Raw genomic sequence first — 23,217 nt, 5'->3', positions numbered from 1 at the left:
CTGACAGAAAACAGAGAGTAGGAATAAACGGGTCATTTTTGGGTTGGCAAGCTGTAACTAGTGGGGTACTGCAATCAATGATTTGGATGAAGGGACGAAATATATCCAAGTTTCTTGATGATACAAAGCTAGGTGGGAATGTAAGTTGTGAGGAGGAAGCAAAGAGGCTTTAAGGGGATATAGGCAGGCTAAGTGAGTGGGCAAGAACCTGGCAAATGGAATATAATGTGGAGAAATGTGAAGTTGTCCACTTTGGAAGGAAAAATAGAAAAGCTGAATATTTTTTAAATGGTGAGAAATTAGGAAATGTTGGTGTTCAGAGGGACCTGGGTGTCCTTGTACACGAATCACTGAAAGTTAACATGCAGGTACAACAAGCAACTAGAAAAGCAAATGCTGTGTTGGCTTTTATTATAAGAGGATTTGTGTATAAGAATAATGAAGTTTACTGCAATTATATAGGGCTCTGGTGAGACCGCACTTGGAGTATTGTGCACAGTTTTGGTCTCCTTACCTAAGGAAAGATATACTTGCCATAGAGTGAGTGCATCAAAGGTTCACCAGACTGATTTCTATGAGGAGAGACTGAATATACCAGGCCTATATTTTCTAGAGTTTAGAAGAATGAGAGGTGATCTCATTGAAACATACAAAATTCTTACAGGGCTTGACATGATAGATGTAGAGAGGATATTTCCTCTGGCTGGGGCATCTAGAATCAGGGGTCACAGTCTCAGAATAAACGGTTGCCCATTTAGGACTGAGATGAGGAGAAATTTCTTCACTCAGAGGGTGGTGATTCTTTGGCATTCTCTACCCCAGAGGGCTGTGGAGACTCAGTCGTTGAGTATATTCAAGACAGAGATCAATAGATTGGTCATGTATTCAACTATCATTGTAACCCATGTATAAGCTGACCTAAGTTGTACACCTTGAGAACATTGACCACAAGGGGCGAACTTGTGGGAAACACTCCTAACCTGGACTTTCAGGTATAAAAGGGGAAGCTCCACCCACCTTCATCACTTGAAGTCTTGGTAATAAAGATAATTGGTGACAGAGTGACCTTCTATCTAGTATGGGCCTCGTGTGCATTTATACTGTATAGTAAGGACATATCATTGGCGATGAGAAACTGGGATTTAAACCACGCGAGCATGGCCACTAGCAGCACAGAAGAGAGGTACTGTGTTGGTGATGATTGGGACGACTTTATTGAGAGACTACAGCAAAGTTTTGTCACTAAGGAATGGTTGAGACAGGATTCGGCCGACAAACGCAGGGCTCATCTCCTGACAATTTGTGGATCCAGAACGGACTCCCTGATGAAGGACCTTCCAGCGCCAGAGAAGCCTGCGGACAAGACGTTCGAAGAGCTCAGTAAGTTGATCGAGGAACACCTTAAACAGGCGAGCAGCAGGCACATGGCGAGACACCGGGTTTACATGCACCGGCGGCGAGAAGGGCAAAGCGTTCCAGACTTCATGGCAGATCTCCGGCGACTGGCGAGCCTATGTAAGTTCCCAGATGCATGCAGAGCGGTGATACTGCGAGACTTTTTTATTGAGGGCATCGGGCACGCTGAGGTTTTCAGGAAACTGATTGAGACCAAAGACTTGACCTTGGAAGCGGCGGCTCTGATTGCCCAGACATTTATATCAGGGGAGGAAGAGACCAGAATGATATATGACAAAAATCCTGGCTCAAATGCGGCAAACGACCAGGGAGTCAACATTGTTAACGCGGCACACAGTTCTCTAGGCAGACAAGGGCAATCGGACATGCCCCAGCATGTAGTCGAACCCAAAGGGGGAATTCAACAGAGACAATGGCTAGCTGAATGGCGATTCATGCCATCGCAATGGACAATGGGCCATTAACACCTGTTAATGGTGCGCTTAAGGACAGTTACAGAGACAGTCAGAGACGATCGACTGGTAATGGACCTTTTGTTTCCAACAACGGGGCCTCCAGCTCATGCTGGAGGTGTGGAGGCAAACACACAGCCAGAGCTTGCAGGTATCAGCAATATACCTGCAGAAACTGCAACGTCAGTGGTCACTTGGCGCGTATGTGCAGGAAGCCTGCAGCCAGGTTGATGTACGAGGAGGACGGGCCCGATGTAAGCCCTAGAGGCCAAATGAATACTGGGGGAAATCGCTGGAAGCTGAAGTTCAGCGAGTTCATGTGGAGCACATTTACAGTTCATATACCAGGACGCCACTGATAATAATGAAAGTGCTTCTCAATGGCATCCCAGTATTAATGGAGCTAGGCATGGGGGCCAGCCAGTCCCTGAAGAGTATCAAACAGTTCGAAAGGTTGTGGGTGTCCAAGGCCAGGAGGCCAAAATTATTGCCGATTGACGCACAGCTACGGACATATACAAAGGAGATCATTCCGGTGCTAGGCAGCGCCACGGTAGTCGTGACCCACAAAGATTCGGAGAACAGGTTGCCACTTTGGATTGTCCCGGGGGACAGTCCCGCACTACTGGGGAGGAGTTGGCTTGCTGCCATGAACTGGAAATGGGGCGATGTCAATGCAATTTCTTCTGTGGAGCGAGTATCATGCTCACACATCCTGGACAAATTTGACTCATTATTTCAACCCGGCATCAGCACTTTCATGGAGGCCAAGGTAGTGATTCACATAAACCCGGACGCCAGGTCAGTACACCACAAGGCCAGAGCGGTGCCGTACGTGATGCGGGAAAAGATAGAATGCGAATTGGACTGCCTGCTGAGGGAAGGCATCATCTCGCCAGTCGAATTCAGTGACTGGTCGAGCCTGATCGTGCCGATGCTCAAGGCGGATGGGTCGGTCAGGATATGTGGCGACATGCACGGGGTTGTATTGAGAATAACAGATGCCCGTTCGGGATTCGTTCGGCTGTCGCGATCTTTCAGTGAAATATGGAAAGGCTCCTCAAGTCGATTCCAAGGACAGTGGTTTTTCAAGACGACATCCTCATCACGGGTCGCGATACCGAAGAACACCTCCACAACCTGGAGGAGGTGCTACGCAGACTGGACCGGGTAGGGCTGCGACTGAAAATGGCGAAGTGCGTCTTCTTAGCTCCAGAGGTAGAATTCCTGGGGAGGAGGGTAGCAGCAGACCTACTGCGTCCAAAACGGAAGCGATCCAGAGAGCACCCAGACCACGTGACACGGTGGAGCTGCGTTCGTTCCTGGGGCTCCTAAACTATTTTGGTAACTTTCTTCCCAAATTGAGCACGCTGTTAGAGCCGCTACACGTGCTCCTTCACAAATGTCGTGATTGAGCCTGGGGGGACAGCCAGGAAAGGGCTTTTGATAGAGCATGCAGTTTGTTATGCTCCAACAAACTGTTAACGTTATATGACCTGTGTAAAAAACTTGTTTTAACGTGCGATGGGGTCGGGTGTGTGTTGCAGCATGTGAATGCCAATGGTTAGTTACAACCGGTAGCTTATGCCTCCAGAAGTCTGTCCCAGGCAGAAAGGGGCTACGGGATGGTAGAAAAGGAAGCGCTAGTATGTCTATATGCAGTAAAAAAAATACACCAGTACCTGTTTGGCAGGAAATTTGAGCTGGAGATAGATCACAAATCCCTAACGTCCCTTTTGGCCGACAACAAGGCCATAAATGTGAATATATCGACCCGCATACAGAGGTGGGCACTCACGTTAGCCGCTTATGACTACACAATTCGGCACAGACCGGGCACTGAAAACTGCGCCGATGTACTCAGCAGGCTCCCACTAGCCACCACTGAGGGGGCAACTAAGCATGATGCTGAGATGGTCATGGCTGTTGAAGCTTTCGAAAGCGAAGGCTCACCTGTGACAGCCTGTCAGATTAAAGTCTGGACAAGTAAAGACCCGCTACTGTCTTTAGTTAAGAAATGTGTCCTGAATGGGGACTGGGCAGCCACGTACGGGGCATGCCCTGAGGAATTTAAACCGTTTCATAGGCGCAAGGATGAACTCTCGATTCAGGCCGATTGTCTACTGTGGGGAAACCGAGTCGTCATGCCCCAGATGGGCAGAGAGGTGTTTATCAGAGAACTTCACAATGAGCACCCGGGCATTGTCATGATGAAGGCAATTGCCAGGTCACACGTTTGGTGGCCAGGGATAGATGCAGACCTGGAACTTTGTGTTCGCAGGTGCAACACGTGTGCTCAACTGGGCAACGCACCCAGGGAAGCCCCCCTTAGCCCTGGTCCTGGCCCGCCAAGCCATGGTCACGCATCCATGTGGACTACGCAAGTCGTTTCATGGGAAAAATATTTTTGGTTGTAGTAGACGCCTACTCCAAATGGATTGAGTGTGCCATTTTAAATTCAAGCACATCCTCTGCCACGGTAGAAAGTCTACGGGCAATGTTCGCCGCCCATGGTCTACCGGATGTCTTGGTCAGCGACAATGGCCCGTGCTTCACAAGCACTGAATTCCAGGACTTCATGGCAGGCAATGGAATCAACCATGTCAGAACGGCACCATTCAAGCCGGCCTCAAACGGCCAGGAGGAACGAGCAGTGCAGATAATCAAACAGGGGATGCTCAGAATCCAAGGGGGTTCCCTAGAAAGCCGCTTATCACGCCTCCTGTTGGCCAATAGATCCCGACCACACTCGCTCAAAGGGGTTCCACCCGCAGAGCTGCTAATGAAAAGGATGCTCAAAACCAGGTTATCCCTATACACCCTACTATGAAAGAAATTTTTGAGAGCAGGTGTCAGTCACAATGTGACTACCATGACAGGAATGCGAGGGCGCGATGTATTGATGTCAATTCCCCTGTTTTTGTCCTTAATTATGCTGCAGGGCCCAAATGGCTTGCAGGCACTGTGATTGCCAAAGAGGGGAATAGGGTTTTGGTAGTTAAATTTACCAATGGACAAATCTGCCGCAAAAACGTGGATCAAACTAAAAGGAGGTTCAGCAACCCCATAGAAGAAGCGGAGGAAGAACACGACGTAGAGTTTACTCCACCACAGGTGACCGAACACCGGAACCAAGTGGAGGAGAGCCAAGTCACTGTGGGCAGTCCAGACAGGCCTGAGGCACCGCAAACAGCAGACTCTCAGGCCAGCGCTAAACAAACGGAGCCCCAACTCAGGTGCTCTACAAGGGAGCGTAAACCACCAGAGAGACTTAACCTGTGATCCCAATAAGACTTTGGGGGGGGAGGTGATGTCATGTATTCAACTGTCATTGTAACCCATGTATAAACTGACCTAAGTTGTATCCCGTGAGAACATTGACCACTAGGTGGTGAACTTGTGGGAGACACTCCTAACCTGGGCTTTCAGGTATAAAAGGGGAAGCTCCACCCACCTTCATCACTTGAGGTCTTGGTAATAAAGGTAACTGGTCACAGAGTGACCTTCTCTCAAGTATGGGCCTCGTGTGCATTTATACTGTATAGTAAGGACATATCAAGATTTTTGGATATTAAGGGAATTAAAGGATATGGGGATAGTGCAGGAAAGTGCAGTTGAGGTAGAAGATTAGCCATGATCTTATTGAATGGTGGAGCAGGCTCGAAGGGTGGCATGGCCTACTCCTGCTCCTATTTCTTATGTTCTTATGATAATAACTTACAGTTGTACCTGATATACCTGCACTGTGGATTTTGTAGTTACCATAATATGCTTATTATGCAGTGTTAAGGAGAAAATATAGAATAGGGATTTTGTGGGTACATTTTTTTTTAAGTTCTCTCTTCATAACCGGAAGAGCAAAACTTGAACAGTTTATGATCATTACTTGATCCGCGACATTGAACAACTGCTGCCTTTAACTCCATCTTCAGTGCTTTTAATTTTGTATAGTATATATCGTATGTGTTATTCAGTGGGGATACATTTGCTGGTGGGAGATTATTGCAGTGCCCTGATGGTTATAAATCTTGTTGGTTAGATATGGAGTGGATTTTTATATGAATGAGCATCATTGTATCCAATAACTTGAAGAAAATATTTGGAGTTGGTGAGATATTTTCAGTATCTTGTGGGTGGCGAATTATTAACACGTGGTGACTGTGTGAGTAGATGAGTATAGTTTTGTAGAACTCATGTATAAGGCATTATTTCACGAGGCTATGCTCCTGGCACTATCTGTGAGCACAGGTTGAAGATCAGGACTAGTGTTAAAGGCCTGTCACTGAACCGTGTTCAAGTCCAGCGGCAATGAAGCTTTGCAAAATGGTCCTCTTAAAGTTATAACAGCTACTGATTTTTCACAAAAAGAATAGCAGTATTATGTGATAGTTACTGCAGAATAACTGCACCATGAGATACTAACTTCTGAAATTACTCTCCTCACTATTTTATTCAGGCATTAACCCATTTACAATAAATGGATTAGTACCTCCACTTAAACAGAGAGAAGACTTGGGCATCATTAGTCACTTGTACTTTTGTACCTTACTGCCTAATTTTGAGGATTCATTTTTTTTAAAGTTTGCTTGAGTGTATGGTATAGAAGAATAGCGTAAGGTACATATTATGGAGGAATAATACAGAAATGGGTTGAAATCACTCTGTACAACATTAGTAACTGATGTGTTAATGCATTTTTAGGAAAGTCCTTCCCCCTTGTTTAATAGCAGTATCCCATTTATTTTAATTAAGCTAACACTTCTGTTAAAATAACAGACTGAAGAATCTCATGCAAATGCATTAATACATTCCCTACTAATATCACATGGTGTAACAATACAGTAGATATTATACCCAGTAAGTCCACTAACAATATGTATATCATAAACATGGTATGCTATATTATGCAATATTTTTTTTGAGGTTACAAGTTTGTTGAATGTAGATATGAAAATCATTTGTCTGCTTAGTGAAAAGTACAAAAAAATCTGAAATAAGTTTTAGTAAGTTTTGACATTACTACACCAAGTATCAAATGTTGCTATTTTATATATTCTTCAGTTCATTAACATCCACCACCCCCATACACTTCCTCATTTATGGAATGTGGGCTAAAAAAGATTATGGCCGAGAAATTCGCTGACGGCACACCCATTTTACCAGTGTAAATTGGGCACCTAAGATCCAATATGGCGGGCAGCCCACCTCACACATTCCGCGCTGGAATTGCACCACCTGCCATATTGGTAAAGGCTGAAGTATAGGCATTCCGGGCCTACACCTGAAACAGGTGTTAGGTCTTTCGCACATGCAAATAGGGGGCATAACATCTTGTTTCAGAATACCTTTCCGAAATTGGTTTGCCCTGAACACCGGCAAAGAAGGTTCAGAGGAGATTTGATATATTAGGGGGTAATATATTAGCATGGATAGAGGATTGGCTAACTAACAGAAAACAGAGAGTCGGGATAAATGGGTCATTTTCCAGTTGGCAAACAGTGACTAATGGGGTGCCACAGGGATCGGTGCTGGGTCGTCAACTATTTACAGTCTATATTAATAACTTGGATGGAGGGACCGAATGTAATGTAGCCAAATTTGCTGATGATACAAAGATGGGTGGGACAGCAAACTGTGAGGAGGACACAAAAAAATCTGCAAAGGGATATAGATAGGCTAAGTGAGTGGACAAAAATTTGGCAGATGGAGTATAATGTGAGAAAATGTGAGGTTATCCACTTTGGCACAAATAATAAAAAAGCAAATTATAATTTAAATGAGGAAAAATTGCAAAGTGCTGCAGTACAGAAAGACCTGGGGGTGCTTGTGCATGAAACACAAAAAGTTAGTATGCATGTACAGTAATTAATCAGGAAGGCAAATGGAATAGAAACATAGAAACATAGAAAATAGGTGCAGGAGTAGGCCATTCGGCCCTTCTAGCCTGCACCGCCATTCAATGAGTTCATGGCTGAACATTCAACTTCAGTACCCCATTCCTGCTTTCTCGCCATACCCCTTGATCCCCCTAGCAGTAAGGACCTCATCTAACTCCTTTTTGAATATATTTAGTGAATTGGCCTCAACAACTTTCTGTGGTAGAGAATTCCACAGGTTCACCACTCTCTGGGTGAAGAAGTTCCTCCGCATCTCGGTCCTAAATGGCTTACCCCTTATCCTTAGACTGTGACCCCTGGTTCTGGACTTCCCCAACATTGGGAACATTCTTCCTGCATCTAACCTGTCTAACCCCGTCAGAATTTTATATGTTTCTATGAGGTCCCCTCTCATTCTTCTGAACTCCAGTGAATACAAGCCCAGTTGATCCAGTCTTTCTTGATAGGTCAGTCCCGCCATCCCGGGAATCAGTCTGGTGAACCTTCGCTGCACTCCCTCAATAGCAAGAATGTCCTTCCTCAGGTTAGGAGACCAAAACTGTACACAATACTCCAGGTGTGGCCTCACCAATGCCCTGTACAACTGTAGCAACACCTCCCTGCCCCTGTACTCAAATCCCCTTGCTATGAAGGCCAACATGCCATTTGCTTTCTTAACCGCCTGCTGCACCTGCATGCCAACCTTCAATGACTGATGTACCATGACACCCAGGTCTCTTTGCACCTCCCCTTTTCCTAATCTGTCACCATTCAGATAATAGTCTGTCTCTCTGTTTTTACCACCAAAGTGGATAACCTCACATTTATCCACATTATACTTCATCTGCCATGCATTTGCCCACTCACCTAACCTATCCAAGTCGCTCTGCAGCCTCACAGCATCCTCCTCGCAGCTCACACTGCCACCCAACTTAGTGTCATCCGCAAATTTGGAGATACTACATTTAATCCCCTCATCTAAATCATTAATGTACAGTGTAAACAGCTGGGGCCCCAGCACAGAACCTTGCGGTACCCCACTAGTCACTGCCTGCCATTCTGAAAAGTACCCATTTACTCCTACTCTTTGCTTCCTGTCTGACAACCAGTTCTCAATCCATGTCAGTACACTACCCCCAATCCCATGTGCTCTAACTTTGCACATCAATCTCTTGTGTGGGACCTTGTCGAACGCCTTCTGAAAGTCCAAATATACCACATCAACTGGTTCTCCCTTATCCACTCTACTGGAAACATCCTCAAAAAATTCCAGAAGATTTGTCAAGCATGATTTCCCTTTCACAAATCCATGCTGACTTGGACCTATCATGTCACCTCTTTCCAAATGCACTGCTATGACATCCTTAATAATTGATTCCATCATTTTACCCACTACCGATGTCAGGCTGACCGGTCTATAATTCCCTGTTTTCTCTCTCCCTCCTTTTTTAAAAAGTGGGGTTACATTGGCTACCCTCCACTCCATAGGAACTGATCCAGAGTCAATGGAATGTTGGAAAATGACTGTCAACGCATCCACTATTTCCAAGGCCACCTCCTTAAGTACTCTGGGATGCAGTCCATCAGGCCCTGGGGATTTATCGGCCTTCAATCCCATCAATTTCCCCAACACAATTTCCCGGCTAATAAGGATTTCCCTCAGTTCCTCCTCCTTACTAGACCCCCCGACCCCTTTTATAACCGGAAGGTTGTTCGTGTCCTCCTTCGTGAATACCGAACCAAAGTACTTGTTCAATTGGTCCGCCATTTCTTTGTTCCCCGTTATGACTTCCCCTGATTCTGACTGCAGGGGATCTACGTTTGTCTTTACTAACCTTTTTCTCTTTACATATCTATAGAAACTTTTGCAATCCGTCTTAATGTTCCCTGCAAGCTTCTTCTCATACTCCATTTTCCCTGCCCTAATCAAACCCTTTGTCCTCCTCTGCTGAGTTCTAAATTTCTCCCAGTCCCCAGGTTCGCTGCTATTTCTGGCCAATTTGTATGCCACTTCCTTGGCTTTAATACTATCCCTGATTTCCCTTGATAGCCACGGTTGAGCCACCTTCCCTTTTTTATTTCTATGCCAGACAGGAATGTACAATTGTTGTAGTTCATCCATGCGGTCTCTAAATGTCTGCCATTGCCCATCCACAGTCAACCCCTTAAGTATCATTCGCCAATCCATCTCAGCCAATTCACGCCTCATACCTTCAAAGTTAGCCTTCTTTAAGTTCTGGACCATGGTCTCTGAATCAACTGTTTCATTCTCCATCCTAATGCAGAATTCCACCATATTATGGTCACTCTTCCCCAAGGGGCCTCGCACAACGAGATTGCTAATTAATCCTTTCTCATTACATAACACCCAGTCTAAGATGGCCTCCCCCCTAGTTGGTTCCTCGACATATTGGTCTAAAAAACCATCCCTTATGCACTCCAGAAAATCCTCCTCCACCGTATTGCTTCCAGTTTGGTTAGCCCAATCTATGTGCATATTAAAGTCACCCATTATAACTGCTGCACCTTTATTGCACGCACCCCTAATTTCCTGTTTGATGCCCTCCCCAACATCACTACTACTGTTTGGAGGTCTGTACACAACTCCCACTAACGTTTTTTGCCCTTTGGTGTTCTGCAGCTCTACCCATATAGATTCCACATCATCCAAGCTAATGTCCTTCCTAACTATTGCCTTAATCTCCTCCTTAACCAGCAATGCTACCCCACCTCCTTTTCCTTTTATTCTATCCTTCCTGAATGTTGAATACCCCTTGATGTTGAGTTCCCAGCCCTGCTCATCCTGGAGCCACGTCTCCGTAATCCCAATCACATCATATTTGTTAACATCTATTTGCACAGTTAATTCATCCACCTTATTGCGGATACTCCTTGCATTAAGACACAAAGCCTTTAGGCTTGTTTTTTTAACACCCTCTGTCCTTTTAGAATTTTGCTGTACAATGGCCCTTTTTGTTCTTTGCCTTGGGTTTCTCTGCCCTCCACTTTTCCTCATCTCCTTTCTGTCTTTTATTTTTGCCTCCTTTTTGTTTCCCTCTATCTCCCTGCATTGGTTCCCATCCCCCTGCCATATTAGTTTAACTCCTCCCCAACAGCACTAGCAAACACTCCCCCGAGGACATTGGTTCCGATTCTGCCCAGGTGCAGACCGTCCGGATTGTACTGGTCCCACCTCCCCCAGAACCGGTTTCAATGCCCCAGGAATTTGAATCCCTCCCTGCTGCACCATTGCTCAAGCCACGTATTCATCTGAGCTATCCTGCGATTCCTACTCTGACTAGCACGTGGCACTGGTAGCAATCCCGAGATTACTACTTTTGAGGTCCTACTTTTTAATTTAGCTCCTAGCTCCTTAAATTCATTTCGTAGGAACTCATCCCTTTTTTTACCTATGTCATTGGTACCAACGTGCACCACGACAACTGGCTGTTCTCCCTCCCTTTTTAGAATGTCCTGCACCTGCTCCGAGACATCCTTGACCCTTGCCCTTTATTGTTGGCCTTTATTGCAAGGGGGATAGAGTATAAAAGTAGAGAAGTCCTGCTACAAGTGTACAGGGTATTGATGAGGCCACACCTGGAGTACTGCATAGAGTTTTGGTCTCCGTATTTAAGAAAAGATATACTTGCATTAGAGGCTGTTCAGAGAAGGTTCACTAGGTTGATTCCGGAGATGAGGGGGTTGACTTATGAGGATAGGTTGAGTAGGTTGGGTCTATACACATTTGAGTTCAGAAGAATGAGAGGTGATCTTATTGAAACTTATAAGATAATGAAGGGGCTCAACAAGGTGGAAGCAGAGAGGATATTGCCACTCATAGGGGAAACTAAAACTAGGGAGCATAGTCTCAGAATAAGGCGCCGCCCATTTAAAACTGAGATAAGAAGGAATTTCTTCTCTGAGGGTTGTAAATCTATGGAATTCTCTGCCCCAGAGAGCTGTGGAGGCTGGATCATTGAATATATTTAAGGCAGAGATAGACAGATTTTTGAGTGATAAGGGAATAAAGGGTTATGGGAAGCGGGCAGGGAAGAGGAGCTGAGTCCATGATCAGATCAGCCATGATCTTATTGAATGGTGGGGCAGACTCGAGGGGCCAAATGGCCTACTCCTCTTATTGCTTATGTTATTATGTTCTTATGGGCCCACACCTGAAACAGGTGTTCGACCCTTCGCATAAGCAAATAGGGGGCATAACGCCTGATTCAGAACCCCTTCCCGAAATTGGTTTGCCCTGAACACCGGCAAAGAAGGTTCAGAGGAGATATGATAGACGTGTTCAAAATAATGAATGGTTTTGATAGAGTAAATAGGAGAAACTGTTCCCAGTGGCAGAAAGATTGGTAACCAGAGGACACAGATTTAAGGTGATTGGCAAAAGAACCAGAGGCAACATGAGGAAACATTTCCTTTACACGACGAGCTTTTGTGGTCCGGATTGCACTGCCTGAAAATGTGATGGTTCAATAGTAAATTTCGAAAGGGAATTGTATAAATACTTGAAGGAAAAGAAATTACAGGACTAGGGGAAAGAGCAGGGGAGTGGAACTAATTGGATAGCTCTACCAAAGGGCAGGCACAGGCACCATGGGCCAAATGGCCTCCTGTGCTTTTATTTTTTGATTCAGACTATTGAAGGCCGCCACCAAAAAGGTAAGTTCGTAACACTCCTGCTCCTCCCTGCTCCACAGCAATCCTAAAAACTGTTGCCAACTCCCACTCCGCCACCTCCAAATTGTTGAAATAGCTCACTTGTATCTGTCGTTGGATAAATATGTGCTTTCTTTTCATCAAACTGTACAGACACAATTACATTCTGTCACAGGGGCAGGAAAAAGATTTGAGAACATGAAGGGAAAATAAAATGGAGATACTAAGGTTTGATATGTAGATGCATGTCTCATGAAATGGCTAAAAAAAATGGAATCTAATTCTTGTTTCAAAATGTACAGTTTTGATTGGCAAAACAATGATGTGCATTTATTAAGACAGACCTTCTAGAGCTGTTCTATTGCATGGTGGAGTGTTAACCATTACCCCATTCAGCATCTTAACTGCAGTAGAGAGTATGCGCCGAATATTTAACCAGGATAAAACTGAATGTCTAAAATCGTAGAAGAAACCAATTAGTAATAATGGATTCCACCGTGCTCCACCAGGGATTGGAGAATACAAGACTGGCTGAAGGACTCGAGTTTCTGGTCTGTAGCTCATTGGAATGGTATATGTGGTTATTGATTACTGGTTAATTTACATTAGGTCTGCACTTCTGTCAACTTCATAGCTAGTTATTTTGACAACAAATGTGAGATTGAGATCAGTTTGTGCATTTGTTATATTCCCCTTGGCATTAATGTCACTTCTGTCATTCATTTTTCTCAGGGGTAAAATGCAATGGACGTGCTTCTCACAGCATTGTTATCTACCAAGGGAATACATAGCATTGCGCCTGGGCCAGGTCATTTTATGCCCTTCCCATTTAATTAAAGTCATTTTGGTCTAATAATCGATGCTGGTAACCTTGTCAGTAAGTTGATAGACTGTTAAATCTGTTAAATATGTTTGTATAGAACACCCCTTCTGCAGGATGCTGCTCCAAATGTAGTCCCTCTTGCTCGGCTTTGATGAAGTATGTTTTGCCTCAGGCTACAATAAGTCTCATTGCTACAAGATGTAAGTTGTCTACTATATCTCTGGTACAGCCAGTCTCCTGCTTATTCCTGACAGATACTCCGCCTTACAGCTTAGTAATAGCAAATGGAAGTGTTCTGTTCACAGTTTGCAGCAAATACTCAAATCTCTTTGGTTGTCACTCATGCGGAGCAGAAAAGATTACAATGAGCTTGGTCCTTCTGAGGTATATCTTTCTTGGCGGGTGGAACGATCTCACCGCTGCATCTCAGCAAGGCTGTGGTCAAGTATTTAATAGATCTTTATCCTCTACCACAGTGGGATTCTGGCCATGACAGCTGCTGAGTCCTGCTCAGATCACAGATTTTTAAAAATTAATTCATGGGATGTGGGCGTCACTGGCAAGCCAGTATTTATTGCCTATCCCTCGTTGTCCTTAGAAGGTGGTGATGAGCCGCCTTCTTGAACCGCTGCAGTTTGTGTGGTGAAGGTACTCCCACAGTGCTGTTAGGGTTGAAGCTCCAGGATTTTGACCCAGCGACGATGAAGGAACGGCAATATATTTCCAAGGCCCCCTGAGGAAGAGTGACCATAATATGGTGGAATTCTGCATTAGGATGGAGAATGAAACAGTAAATTCAGAGACCATGGTCCAGAACTTAAAGAAAGGTAACTTTGAAGGTATGAGGCGTGAATTGGCTAGGATAGATTGGCGAATGATACTTAGGGGGTTGACTGTGGATGGGCAATGGCAGACATTTAGAGACCGCATGGGTGAATTACAACAATTGTACATTCCTGTCTGGCGTAAAAATAAAAAAGGGAAGGTGGCTCAACCGTGGCTATCTAGGGAAATCAGGGATAGTATTAAAGCCAAGGAAGTGGCATACAAATTGGCCAGAAATAGCAGCGAACCTGGGGACTGGGAGAAATTTAGAACTCAGCAGAGGAGGACAAAGGGTTTGATTAGGGCAGGGAAAATGGAGTACGAGAAGAAGCTTGCAGGGAACATTAAGGCGGATTGCAAAAGTTTCTATAGGTATGTAAAGAGAAAAAGGTTAGTAAAGACAAACGTAGGTCCCCTGCAGTCAGAATCAGGGGAAGTCATAATGGGGAACAAAGAAATGGCAGACCAATTGAACAAGTACTTTGGTTCGGTATTCACTAAGGAGGATACAAACAACCTTCCGGATATAAAAGGAGTCAGAGGGTCTAGTAAGGAGGGGGAACTGAGGGAAATCTTTATTAGTCGGGTAATTGTGTTGGGGAAATTGATGGGATTGAAGGCCGATAAATCCCCAGGGCCTGATGGACTGCATCCCAGAGTACTTAAGGAGGTGGCCTTGGAAATAGCGGATGCATTGACAGTCATTTTCCAACATTCCATTGACTCTGGATCAGTTCCTATGGAGTGGAGGGTAGCCAATGTAACCCCACTTTTTAAAAAAGGAGGGAGAGAGAAAACAGGGAATTATAGACCGGTCAGCCTGACCTCAGTAGTGGGTAAAATGATGGAATCAATTATTAAGGATGTCATAGCAGTGTATCTGGAAAATGGTGACATGATAGGTCCAAGTCAGCATGGATTTGTGAAAGGGAAATCATGCTTGACAAATCTTCTGGAATTTTTTGAGGATGTTTCCAGTAAAGTGGACAAAGGAGAACCAGTTGATGTGGTATATTTGGACTTTCAGAAGGCTTTCGACAAGGTCCCACACAAGAGATTAATGTGCAAAGTTAAAGCACATGGGATTGGGGGTAGTGTGCTGACGTGGATTGAGAACTGGTTGTCAGACAGGAAGCAAAGAGTAGGAGTAAACGGGTACTTTTCAGAATGGCAGGCAGTGACTAGTGGAGTGCCGCAAGGTTCTGTGCTGCGGCCCCAGCTGTTTACATTGTACATTAATGATTTAGACGAGGGGATTAAATGCAGTATCTCCAAATTTGCGGATGATACTAAGTTGGGTGGCAGTGTGAGCTGCGAGGAGGATGCTATTAGGCTGCAGAGTGACTTGGATAGGTTAGGTGAGTGGGCAAATGCATGGCAGATGAAGTATAATGTGGATAAATGTGAGGTTATCCACTTTGGTGGTAAAAACAGAGAGACAGACTATTATCTGAATGGTGACAGATTAGGAAAAGGGAAGGTGCAACGAGACCTGGGTGTCATGGTACATCAGTCATTGAAGGTTAGCATGCAGGTACAGCAGGCAGTTAAGAAAGCAAATGGCATGTTGGCCTTCATAGCGAGGGGATTTGAATACAGGGGCAGGGAGGTGTTGCTACAGTTGTACAGGGCCTTGGTGAGGCCACACCTGGAGTATTGTGTACAGTTTTGGTCTCCTAACTTGAGGAAGGACATTCTTGCTATTGAGGGAGTGCAACGAAGGGATGGCGGGACTGACCTATCAAGAAAGACTGGATCAACTGGGCTTGTATTCACTGGAGTTCAGAAGAATGAGAGGGGACCTCATGGAAACGTTTAAAATTCTGACGGGTTTAGACAGGTTGGATGCAGGAAGAATGTTCCCAATGTTCCAATGTTGGGGAAGTCCAGAACCAGGGGTCACAGTCTGAGGATAAGGGGTAAGCCATTTAGGACAGAGATGAGGAGAAACTTCTTCACCCAGAGAGTGGTGAACCTGTGGAATTCTCTACCACAGAAAGTAGTTGAGGCCAATTCACTAAATATATTCAAAAGGGAGTTAGATGAAGTTCTTACTACTCGGGGGATCAAGGGTTATGGCGAGAAAGCAGGAAGGGGGTACTGAAGTTTCATGTTCAGCCATGAACTCATTGAATGGCGGTGCAGGCTAGAAGGGCTGAATGGCCTACTCCTGCACCTATTTTCTATGTTTCTAAGTCAGGATGGTGTGTGACTTGGAGGGGAACTTGGAGGTGGTGGTGTTCCCATATGCCTGTTGCCCTTGTTCTTCTAGGTGGTAGAGGTCATGGGTTTGTTTTGCCTTTCCATAAAAGTAGGCCTTTTCCCATAAGTTGTGAGCTGAGCTTCCCTTAGCCTAATGGATAAAACCATCATCTGCTGCAGTACTAAGCAACATACATGTGATGTTTCCAGATCCATTTCCAGGTCTGTCCTGAGTTGAATGATCTCATCTGTGGGCAGCAATAGTGGTGTTACAATTTACCTCAGTTTCCTTTAGCTAAGGATGAGAAAAATCAGCGAGAGTTTCCACCCTTGATTATTATCCATTGGCCCTTGATGGAGAGCGCATGTGTGGCCTTTAAACTACACAGTGGTCCGGCTTGGCTAGGATGTATCAGGAAACTGGCAGAGGGCAGCTAGCACCTATGAAGCATGCTGGCGGCACCCCAGCAAAAGTTAGTGTCTTCAGGACAAAATGTGGGAGGAAAAGTTGTTGCAAATTTTACACTTCCGGGTTTCCTGCCGGCCCCTCCCACCCTGCTCCCAGCGGGTCTCCAGGTAAAAATTTGGGCCACAGTTTGTAACAGACATTCAATGGGAGCAATCTGCATGCGAGCAGAAATTTATTGAAAGTATAAGGCACTTGTTTCTAAAACATTACATTAAAGAACCTACAAGAGTTAATACAATGATTGATTTCATTCTAATGAATGAGGAGGGAACAATAAGCAAAGTAGAAGTGAGGAAACATTTGGGATCTAGTGACCATAATGTTCTGACATTCAGGTTAACAACAACAATAACAACGTGTAATTATATAGCGCCTTTAATGTTGTGAAACGTCCCAAAGCACTTCATTATAAGAAAAAAAATTGACACCTAGTCACATAAGGAAGAATGGGGGCAGGTTAATCAAAAGCTTGGTCGAAGTGGTAGGTTTTAAGGAGTGTCTTAAAGGAGGAAAGAGAGGTAGAAAGGCAGACAGTTTTAGGCAGGAAATTCCAGAGCTTAGGGCCCCGGCAGCTGAAGGCTGAGCGGTTATAATCGGGGTGCTCAATGGTTGAGCGATTATAATCAGGGTGCACAAGAGGGCAGAATTAGAAGAACGCAGATATCTCGGGCGGGGGGGTAGGGGGTTTGTGGGGCTGGAAGAGATTACAGAGCTAGGGAGGGGCGCAGCCATTGAGGGATTTGAAAACAAGGATGGGAATTTTGAAATCGCGGCGTTGCTGAACTGGAAGCCAATTTAGGTCAGCAAGCACTAGGGTGATGGATGAAAGTGGACTTGGTGCGAGTTAGGGCAAGGGCAGCCGAGTTTTGGATGATATCTAGTTTACGTAGGGTTGAACATGGGAGGCCAGCCAGGAGTTCGTTGAAATAGTCAAGTCTAGAGGTAACAAAGGCATGGTATGAGTGTTTCAGCAGAGGATGAGCTGAGGCAAGGGCAGAGACAGGCGAGGTTACAGAGGTGGAAATAAACGGCCTTAGTTATGCTGCAGGTATTGGTCAGGGTCAAATATGACACCAAGTTTGTGACTAGTTGGGTGCCGCCAGGATCAGTGCTGGGGCCACAACTATTTACAATCTATATTAACGACCTAGATGAAGGGACCGAGTGTAATGTATCCAAGTTTGCTGACGATACAAAGCTAGATGGGACAGTAAGCTGTGAGGAGAACACAAAGCGCCTGCAAAGGGATATCGATAGACTGAGTGAGTGGGTAGTAATGTGGCAGATGGAGTATAATGCAGGGAAATATGAGGTTATTCACTTTGGTAGGAAGATTAGAAAACCAGAATAGTTTTTAAATGATGAGAAACTTTTAAATGTTGGTGTTCAGAGAGATTTGGGTGTCCTTGTGCAAGAAACACAAAGCTAGCATGCAGGTACAGCAAGCAATAAGGACGGCAAATGGCATGTTGTCCTTTATTGCAAGGGGGTTGGAGTATAAAAGTAAGAAAGCCTTGCTACAATTGTACAGGGCCTTGGTGAGACCTGGAGTACTGTGCAGAGTTTTGGTCTCCTTATCTAAGGAAGGATATACTTGCCTTGCAGGCGGTGCAACGGAGGTTCACTAGATTGATTCCTGGGATGAGAGGGCTGTCTTATGATGAGAGATTGTGTAGAAGGGGCCTGTACTCTCTGGAGTTTCGAAGAATGAGAGATGATCTCATTGAAACATGCAAGATTCTGAAGGGGACTGACAGGGTAGATGCTGAAAGGTTGTTCCCCCCGGCTGGAGTATCTAGAACTAGGGGGTACAGTCTCAGGATAAAGGGTCAGCCATTTAAGACAGAGATGAGGAGGAATTTTTTCACAGAGGTTTGTGAATATTTGGAATTCTCTGCCCCAGAGTGCGGTGGACGCTAAGTCTCTGAACATATTCAAGGCTGAGACAGATAGATTTTTGGAGTCCAGGGGAATCAAGGGATATGCAGATCGGGCGAGAAAGTGGAGTTGAGGTCAATTATCAGCCATGATCCTATTGAATAGCGGAGCAGGCTCTAGGGGCCATATGGCCTACTCCTGCTCCTATTTCTTACGTTCTTATGTTCTTATTCCCCATGTCATTATGAACCCATGACATGATAAGCACAGCAGGAGGATTTTCTATGTATGCTATTTTGAGTAAAACCGTAAAAGATTTCAAGAAAGTGTTTATAACGTAGCTGGAAATGATTAGAATGTCGCCAACACATAGGGCCCAAGTTTCAAGCCGCGCTTAGAACGGCGCAGTCCCGACCTGGACGCCCGTTTTTCGCGCCACAAAGTGCGCCTAAAAAAAACCCTCCAGATTCTCCACCTCCCTGCAGGTCCTCTGGCCCTCGGCGCAGCGCAGCAGGAGCTGTGGGGGGCGGAGCCAGGTCCCTGCACTGAAAACAGTGCCGGGACCTCTGCACATGCGCGCTACAGTGGGCACGCAAGTGCAGTAGCTCCAGGCGCCCAAAACTGTGTGGGAGGGGCTGAAGCACGCAGCCCCTAGCCCTGGCCCAATGGCCTCACTGGGGCTGCGTGAATAAGGCTCCTCCCACGGCCAGCTCCTGCTTCCTCCCGACCCGACTCGACTCCCGCTCCCCGCCCCTGCCCCCGGACCGGACCCGACACCCGCCTCCCCACCCCTGCCCCCGGACCGGACCCGACACCCGCCTCCCCACCCCCCCCCCCCCCCCCGCCCCCGGACCGGACACCTGCTCCCCGGACCGGACCCAACAACCGCTCACCCCCCGCCCCCGGACCGGACCCGACACCCGCTCCCCCCGCCCCCGGACCGGACACCTGCTCCCCGGACCGGACCCGACACCCGCTCCCCCCCCCCGCCCCCGGACCGGACACCTGCTCCCCGGACCGGACCCAACAACCGCTCACCCCCCGCCCCCGGACCGGACCCGATACCCGCTCCCCCCGCCCCCGGACCGGACACCTGCTCCCCGGACCGGACCCGACACCCGCTCCCCCCCCCCACCCCCCGCCTCCGGACTGGATCCGACCTGACCTCCCTCCCCCCGACCTGACCTCCCTCCCCCTGAACCGAACCGAACCGACCTCCCTCCCACCACCCCCCCGGCCCAACCCAACGCCACCTACCTGTAAATCTGGTGCTGGGGACGGGCCCTGCCCGTTCAGCCTCCCTCCCCCTTCTCCCCCATCCCTCCCCCTTCCCTCCCTCTGCTCCCCCCCTCTCTCCCTCTACCCCCCCCCCCCTCCCCCTCCCCTCGCTGTCAGAAACACAGACACTGACAGACAGAGAATGAGAGACACACAGACAGACAGAGAGATAGAGACACTGACAGAGACACACTGGGGAGGGCGGGGGTGGGGGGGCATCCCAGCACGCTGTTGGAGGACTCCCGGTGCTGCAGTCGATAAGTAGGAAATGTTTTATTTATTGATTTTTAAAAAAAAATTATTTCTTATTAATTTTTTTTGATTGATTTATTGGTTGATTTATTGATGTATTTATCATTTATTATTGATGATGGCTCTTTATTTGTAAAACTGAAGTGTTTAATGTTTGTAAACTTCCCTTTAACCACCCCCCCCCCCCCACCATTCCCTATGCCTGATTTGTAACCTACGCCTGATTTTCTAAAGTGTAGACAAGATTTTTTCGAGCGTACAAAAATCTTCACTTACTCCATTCTAAGTTAGTTTGGAGTAAGTTTTCACTCACGAAACTTTGAAATCAGGCGGAAGTGGCCGGACACGCCCCCTTTTGAAAAAAAATTCTGTTCCAAAGTGAAACTGTTCTAACTGACTAGAACTGGAGCAAACTAAATGACGAGAATTCCGATTTCTAAGATACTCCGTTCTACACCAGTAGAAATCAGGAGCAAATCATGTGGAAACTTGGGGCCATAGCAACCAGAGGAAATCTTTTCCCACAATGATTTAAAGCTGTGGCACTGAGTCTGAAGAGAAAGGTGTCACACCACAGTAACCAAAGCAGCCATTAACAAGATTAATGTGTAGTGGCAAGGTTAGCTGCACCCAGCACTCCGTAAAACAGCCATAAACACTGGAAAAGTCATTTTGTGTATTTATGAGCGTGAACTGCAAGAAACTGCAGCCATCCCCTTTGTGATATATAATTATGCCAGATAGGTAGTTTATAGCTGCTGCAAATCTCCACCAGCAGGGATTTAGTAGTAAATTGAATCCATTAGTCTAATAGCACAACAGAAACAATTACATTACATTACATTAATTACCTGAGGTGTTATCCATGCTTATTGCTGCCAGTGTGAAAATTGCCATGTTAGATTGCATAGTCAAAAGAGCATGTATTTGATCGTATGGTAAACAACATAGTCATGATTACTCACGATTGATGCCAGTGGTAATTAGTTCTAAATTTTTGCATATTAGGTGACGCATCAATAAGCCAGAGGCAACTATAACAATGACCAATGTCTCTTAAAATTGCCCCTAATGTTGCTGACTTCACAAAAGACTTGCAGAAATTAGCACAAGATTACCGTTTGCCAAGAGAAAAGTTAAGCACTTCTAATATCTGCTTTAATACTGTACCAATCCAGCACCGAGCATGCAAGTTTGATACAGTCAGTCGATAAGGCCGGGATGTCCCACTCCTTACTATTTCATCATGTGCCAGCCTCGTCTCAGTGGTAACACTCGCCTCTGAATCAGAAGGTCATGGATTCATATTTGACCCTGAAATGAGCTTCCGATCACATATCCACGGCATAACTAAGACCGCCTATTTCCACCTCCATAACATTGCCAGTCTCTGTCCTTGCCTCAGCTCATCCACTGCTGAAATCTTCATCCATGCTTTTGTTACCTCTAGACTTGACTATTCCAATGCACTCCGGGTTGGCCTCCCGCATTCTACCCTATGTAAACTTGAGGTCATCCAAAACTCGGCCACCTGTGTCTAACTCGCACCAAATTCTGCTCACGCATCTCCCCTGTGCCCGCTGACCTACATTGGTTCCTGGTTAAGCAACGCCTCGATTTCAAAATTCTCATCCTTGTTTTCAAATCTCTCGATGGCCTTGCCCCTCCCTATCTCTGTAATTTCCTTCAGCCCCACAACCCCCCCGAGATATCTGTGCTCCTCTAATTCTGACCTCTTGAGCATCCCTGACTATAATCGCTCAATCATTGGTGGCCGTGCCTTCTGTTGCCTAGGCCCTAAGGTCTGGAATTCCCTGCCTAAGTCTCTTTGCCTATGTACCCTTCTTTTCGCTTTCACCCTTCTATCCCCGGTGTCCTGGCCAATATTTATCCCTCAATCAACATAACAGAAACAGTTGATCTGATCATTATCACATTGCTGTTTGTGGGAGCTTGCTGTACGCAAGTTGGCTGCCGCGTTTCCCATATTACAATAGCGACCATACTCCAAAAGTAGTTCATTGGCAGTAAAGCGCTTTGAGCAGTCCAATGGTCGTTGAAAAGCACGATATAAATGCAAGTCTTTTTTTTTCTTTTTTCTCCTTTAAGACACTCTTCAAAATTTACCTCTTTGACCAAGCTTTTGGTAACCTGCCCTAATTTCTCCTTATGTGGCTCAGTGTCAAATTCTTTGTCTTATAATATGCCTGTGAAGCGCCTTGGGATGTTTTACTGCATTAAAGGTACTATGTAAATACAAGCTGTTGTTCAAGCCCCACTTGATCGCATAATCTAAGCTGACACATTGGTGTTGAGGTTGTGCTACACTTTCGGAGATGCCATCGTTCAGGTGAGTTGTTGAACCGAGGACCCGTCTGAATCGTCTCACTTCTCAGTTGGCTCTATTCAAAGAAGAGCAAGGGAGTTCTTCTGTTGGCCTGACCAATATTTATCCCTCCACCAACACCACCAAAAACAGATTATCTGCTCATTTCTCTCATTGCTATTTGTGGGACCTTGTGTGAAAATTGTTTGAGTTGTATTTGGGGCAGGACTCAGTTACACTAAGTCCCCGCCACGTTTTCTGCCTGTCAGAAATTAGAAACATACATAGAAAATAGGTGCAGGAGTAGGCCATTCGGCCCTTCGAGCCTGCACCGCCATTCAATGAGATCATGGCTGATCATTCACCTCAGTACCCCTTTCCTGCTTTCTCTCCATACCCCTTGAACCCTTCAGCTGTAAGGGACATATCTAACTCCCCCTTGAATATATCCAATGAACTGGCATCAACAACTCTCTGCGGTAAGGAATTTCACAGGTTAACAATTCTCTGATTGAAGAAGTTTCTCCTCATCTCAGTCCTAAATGGCTTACCCCTTATCCTAAGACTATGTCCCCTGGTTCTGGACTTCCCCAACATCGGGAATATTCTTCCTGCATCTAACCTGTCCAGTCCCGTCAGAATTTTATATGTTTCTATGAGATCCCCTCTCATCCTTCTAAACTCCAGTGAATAAAGGCCCAGTTGATCCAGTCTCCCCTCATATGTCAGTCCTGCCATCCCAGGAATCA

At 45.9% G+C, this 23,217-nt stretch overlaps 1 protein-coding gene across 1 annotated transcript in view; it reads left to right on the top strand.

Annotated features, from left to right (window-relative positions):
• The window catches only part of prima1 (proline rich membrane anchor 1), a 114,437-nt gene that overhangs the window by 57,202 nt on the left and 34,018 nt on the right, over positions 1-23,217 (top strand). The window lies entirely within an intron of this gene.

The sequence above is a fragment of the Pristiophorus japonicus genome, chromosome 4 (genome assembly GCF_044704955.1).
Source record: "Pristiophorus japonicus isolate sPriJap1 chromosome 4, sPriJap1.hap1, whole genome shotgun sequence".
Taxonomy (NCBI): Eukaryota; Metazoa; Chordata; class Chondrichthyes; family Pristiophoridae; genus Pristiophorus; species Pristiophorus japonicus.
Note: the sequence above shows the minus strand (reverse complement) of the source record. Positions and strands in the feature narration are given on the sequence as shown.